This window comes from Typopeltis vanoorti, chromosome 3, assembly GCF_054136105.1.
Source record: "Typopeltis vanoorti isolate ZY-2024b chromosome 3, IOZ_Tvanoo_1.0, whole genome shotgun sequence".
NCBI classification, from domain to species: domain Eukaryota; kingdom Metazoa; phylum Arthropoda; class Arachnida; order Uropygi; family Thelyphonidae; genus Typopeltis; species Typopeltis vanoorti.
In genome coordinates this window covers 12,085,926-12,091,925 of record NC_143551.1, presented here as the reverse complement: position 1 = coordinate 12,091,925, position 6,000 = coordinate 12,085,926, and positions in this window count along the sequence as shown.

Below are 6,000 nucleotides of genomic sequence, written 5' to 3'. Positions count from 1 at the left end.
AGTATGTATCTAAACTATCACACCGACATAAAATATGACTTAGAAAAAATGGGCAACATCATGGATTTTACCATCAACCATGGCTTAATTATCGGAATAGATAGCAACGCCCATTCAGTTTTATGGTTTAACGAGAGCACAAACTACAGAGGTAAAATTTTGGAAGAGTTCATAGCATGAAATTCCATATTCATACTAAACGACGACTGTAACACTCCATCATTCGAAAATACCAGAAGTAGCAGCTTAATCATCTAACAATGGCAAACAACGCTATTCTACCCCACGTTTCTGAATGGAAATACGAAGAAGAGGAAAGCTGTTCTCACCATCGCATAATAAGTTTCACCACCAGTAACAAAAGTTTAAAAGGAATAGACAACAAAAACCACTGCATTAACATCAAATATTTCACCAATAAAAGAAATTTATAAAACCTAGAGAAATTTATAAAAGCATTAAAGAGAGGATTTTCGCGCTTAATCTCAGAACATCAGTTTAATGCGAACAGCGAAAAACAGTTCAGCTTAGACAAAAACCAAGCCATCTGGGCATCAGCACAAACCGATATATTATTATTATTTCGGGCTGCTCCAGGAAGCACCCACAACAGATTCTGGCAGCTTATTCCACTCATTTGCCACTCTAAAAGTAAAGAACCCAGCTCTAACACCCCTGCTAACCACACTTTTGCCTAGCTTCCATAGGTGTCCCTTAGTTCTCCCACCACCAGTTCTGATCTCAAAAATTAAATAGAATCCTTTTAGCAATTTGAATGTCTCAATCATATCTCCCCTTTTCCGCCTATCAACTAGTTTCTGCAACCCACAAATCTTCAACCTGTTCTCATATGGTTCATTCCATAGACATGCTATCATCTTAGTCACTCGCCTCTGGATCCTCTCCACCTCCTCCCCATCAAGAAGGAACTGAGGTGACCAAATCTGGGCACAGTAGTCGAGATGAGGTCTTATCATTGCTCGGTACAGAGGTACAATAACTTGCTTGTCTCTGCTCGTCAAGGTATTTTTCAACATCCAAGTGAGTTGATGAGCTGATTTAGCTACTTTTGCAATGTGCCCCCTAAATTTCATCTCCTTATCCACCAACACTCCCAAGTCCCTGGCCTCATCAATCTCCTGGAGTACAGTTCCACCAATGCGGTATACTGCTGCTAATTTTTTCACCCCAAAATGCACAACCTTACATTTTGTCACATTAAATTGACATCCATTCTCCTTAGCCCAGAACTCCAATCTATCTAAGTCATCCTGCAAGACTTTGACATCTTCTGCATTTACTATCGCCCCTACCCAACTTTGCATCATCAGCGAACAAATGAACTGTTCCTCTTAGATCCTTCCCTATATCGTTAACGAACAGATTAAACAGCAGTGGTCCAAGAACAGAACCCTGTGGCACACCACTAGTCACAGGCCATCTTTTGGACTCTACTCCTGAATAAACTACTCTTTGATATCTCTCCTCAACCACCCACTTATCCATCTCACGAACCCTATATCCATTCCCATATGTTGTACTTTACGGATTAGAATACCATGTATTATCCTGTCAAATGCCTTTGCCAGGTCCAGCAGTATCACTGTAAACCCATTTCCCTTATCAAGTTCTGCCGTCACCTTGTTATAAAACTTGAACAAGTTACTGAGGCATGATCTACCCTTTACAAAGCCATGCTGTCCCCTGTACAGTATCTCATTTTCATCAATCCATTCCTGTATTTTTCCCTTGACTACTTTCTCCAAGACCTTGACAACGACTCCTGATATGTTGATCAGTCGGTAATTTGCCACCATAGTCTTGGATCCTCCTTTATGCAGTGAAACTAATTTCCCCTCTTTCCACGCCTTCGGGACTAAACCAGACCCGAGACTCAGATCATGGTCAAGGGCACTGATAATTCCTTAGCTGCTTCACGCAAGACCCGTGCCAGTATACCATCCAATCCCACAGATGTATTCACATTAAGGTTCTGTAAAAGACTATTCACCTCCACTTCATTCATCACAATTCCCGTATAAACTAATGGTTCCTTCATTTTTTCAATGTCACCACCTGGATGATATACTTTTGAAAAGTGCTCGCTCAGTAACCACTATATCGACTGTTTCAGTGATCACCTTACCATCATCATTCCTTAAAATCATTTTGCCATGTAGTTTTTTTTTTTTTTTTGCTTCCAGCATATTGAACGAACTGTTTGGGATTCTCTTTTGCTTGCATAACTAGTTTCCTTTCATAATCGGCTTTTGCTGTTTTTACCACACTCATTACCCTTCTGGCCTGCACTTTATATCGTTCGTGTGCCTGCAGGTCACCCCTTTCTTTAAATTCTCTCCACAGTTTCTTTTTTTTGCAGCTCAAGCTTAATGGTGTTATTCATCCATTTAACCCCTACTTGTTTTACTATTCGGACCCTAGGTATACAATCAGCCATAACCTCCTGTAAATGCTCCTTGACCACTTCCCATGCCCTATCGACAGCCAGCCCTTGCAGTTGTACATGCCATGGCGCTGATCCAAGCAATCTCCTAAGCTTGTCATACTTGCCAGCATGGTAATTCCACATATACCCTGTCTTAATCTAAAATTCCACACCTTTATGATCACTCTCACCAATAGGTGGCAACATGGTCAAATTCTCAGATTCTATTATCAGGTCAAGCACTCGCACACCCCTAGTATTTTCATATACATGCTGTCTCACATAGTCATCCCTTAATAATTGAATAAAATCCATTTCCTTCCTCACATGTGTCCTCTCCTCCTTCCAATCAATGTTACCATAGTTGAAATCCCCCATAATAATTACCCTCCTTCCACTCATTTCATCAATTTGTTTATGTATACTATCTCCACCATCTATTCCATCACCTGGTCTATAGCAGCACCCAACTGTATGTTTTATTCTGCCAGTCTCAATCTCACACCAAATAGCCTGAAATGAGCTCCTTTCACTATCCTGCTATATAACTTCAATTCTCCTTAGCTGCAGTTCATCAGTTATCATCAATAACACCCCCCCCCCATTTTATTCTGTCTGTCCCTCCTAAACACACTATAACCTACACATTCTATCCCACTAGCTGTGTCATCTTCTGTCAGCCATGTTTCACTAATGCCAATAACCTGTGGCCAGGAAGAGCCAATCAAGGCCAAAAATTCTTCCGTCTTGTTCCTAATACTCCTGGCATTAGTATACATGAAATGCAGTGATCCCTTTATCCCACTCCTATCTTGATGCGTTATTCTAAATGTCCCATTCCCATTTTTTGTCCATAGTGCTGGCTCGGGTACATTATATACATTTTTACACTCAACTGTCTCACTGAAGTTTGCATACCCCCCCTCCCCTCCTTGGTAGTTCTAGTTTCCCTGGTTCTGCACATCCATTTTCACTTCATTCAGCAACACTTTTTCCAGTCTCCACACACCAAGTCCATTCAAATGCAGGCCATCCATCTTGTATAAGTCCTTTCGCACATCAAACTCATTCCACACCACACCGTCTGCATAACCTGCACGTAATGTCATTTGCGATTATGGTCCTCCTCCTAAACTCCTCTCTGTCATACAGTGGCAACAGACTCACCATTTTAACTCTGTCACTCTTTTCTTTCGCTACCTTTCACAATACTTTCAAGTCCTCTCTCATAAAAAAATTATCACCTTCCAATTCATTCGTATCTGCCACAATTATTAATTCTTTCACCCTCTCTTTTTGCACTCTAATACTCTCACTAACATCCTTAAATTTCGCACCCGGTAAGTACGATTTAGTTACACTCCCATCTATCACTCCTCTTAATAACGAGTCACCATACAACACTCTTTTCTTCATTTCAGAAACTCTCCAACTCTTACGCTGTTTATTTACGTTAGTCGAATCACACTGGAAAGCGTTTTGCAGGTGCTCTAATTGTCGCTGCGCATTTTGTATCATTGTGCGCAACCTAGCGATCTCACTTCCTACAAATAATTCCCAATTTTTTTTTTATCATTCAAACCATTTTTTCTTTTTGTATTGTTGCTCTCACTCTTTCTTAGATCAGCACTCTCATCGCCATCTTGCACATCGCAATTCCCTATCAAGCCACTATTTTCATTCATTCTGACTTTCTTCAACCATAACTGTCTCACAACCTGACACATACTTCCACTCCTCACTTTGCTTACACTTTCTGCACATTCTCCCACCACTATCACTTTCAATCCAAACTCCAGACTCATTCGGGAATGCATACATTCCACACACATCACATTGGACAAATTTTCTCACATTTTAGTTTTTGAATAATGGCGTCGTATTTTTGGACGCCATTATCTTACGTCGCATTGGCGCCATATTCAAATTTATGAAACGTATCGTTAAATACTGAATTAAATAACGGAATTCACACCAAAATCACACAGATACAACAAGCTACCAAAATTAGACAATATTACGTTATGATTTTATCCTATATTCTAATTTCCATTCAATATTATACTTAGCTTTCTGGAGCTCCCTGAAAATATGACCGACCGTCTGGCCCTCTAGCGGCCAAAAAGAGGGCCTTCTTTTTATATTATAGACTTCCTTGCTTCTGAACTTTCATCAGGCCCGAAACAATCCAGCGATCAAACACTCAGAACAACCAAGAAGCTAAACATCGATGGAAGAAAATCAGTACCGTGGTGGTACGACGAACTAACAGTCCTAAGAAAACGAGTTAACGCACTCAGACGTCTATACCTAAGAACATACAATAACCAAGATTTAAGAGAGAGCAGAAGACAGAACTACTAGAAAGTCAAATACAGCTATCAGTCCAAAATTACAAACGCGAAAACAGAATCATGGAAGAAATTTTGCACAGTTTCAACCATATCGAATTCTTGGAATTGCATATATAAATTAGCAACAAGCCTGAACAAGACAACACCTATACTATCAAGAAAACAGAAGGCACCTACACTAAAAACTTAGCAGAAACTGCAGCTATTATGATAGAGAAGTTTATTCCCGATGACAATGAATCAACAGATGAAAAAATCCACAACACTTACAGACAAAGAATGGAAACAGATATAGACTTTCCTGACGACGACTCATTTGCAACTAATGAAATCGAGTCGATATTATGATCAATGGATCCAAGAAAAATTCCTGGAGAAGACGGAATAAGTAGCGACATACTCTTAACAGCGTTTCTCGAATTCCCCAAATAAATTATTAAACAGCAATCAATACGCATTCAGACCTCAGTCCAGCACAGTAGAAGCAATTATGTAGGTGAAAGAGTTTGCAGAACACAGTCTACAGCAAAAAAAAAAAAAAAAAAAAGACGTACTACTGATCTCACTCGATGTACAAGGAGCCTTCAATGCTGCGTGGTGGTCAGCCATAATTAATAGATTTAAAATGCCCTAAAAACGTACTCTACCTTGCAAAAAATTATTTTTCAGACAGAAGAGCAACTATGACGCTAAAAACCACAACTATAACGGAAAAAGTTAAACGAGGCTGTCCGCAAGGTTCCTGCTGTGGGCCTGGTTTCTGGAACACCCAGTGCGATGCGCTTTTAAGACTTCCTGTCACTGCTCAAACATAAGTCATCGCCTTTGCCGATGATAATGATTCGGGGACGTGACGGCTTACAGTTAGAAGTAACGGCCAAAGAAGAACTCTTTAAAATTGCAGAGTGGGCCCGCGAGAAGAAAGTGACCTTCAATAGCTCTAAGTCTAAAGTGCGCCACATTTCACGAAAAAAAATCAAAACAACCTGTAACAGTCTTCGTAAACAGAGAAGTTCTCGAGGTAGCCAATGAGCTAAAATACCTAGGAGTCACAATACACGAAAAATTCATCTTCATGAATTTTTCGTGTATTGTGACTCCTTCATAAGCACATCTCATATGTTGCCGAAAAAAGCTTACAAATAGTAAACCTCCTAGCTAAGTCGGCAAGGATTAATTGGGCATTAGGCCAACGAGCGC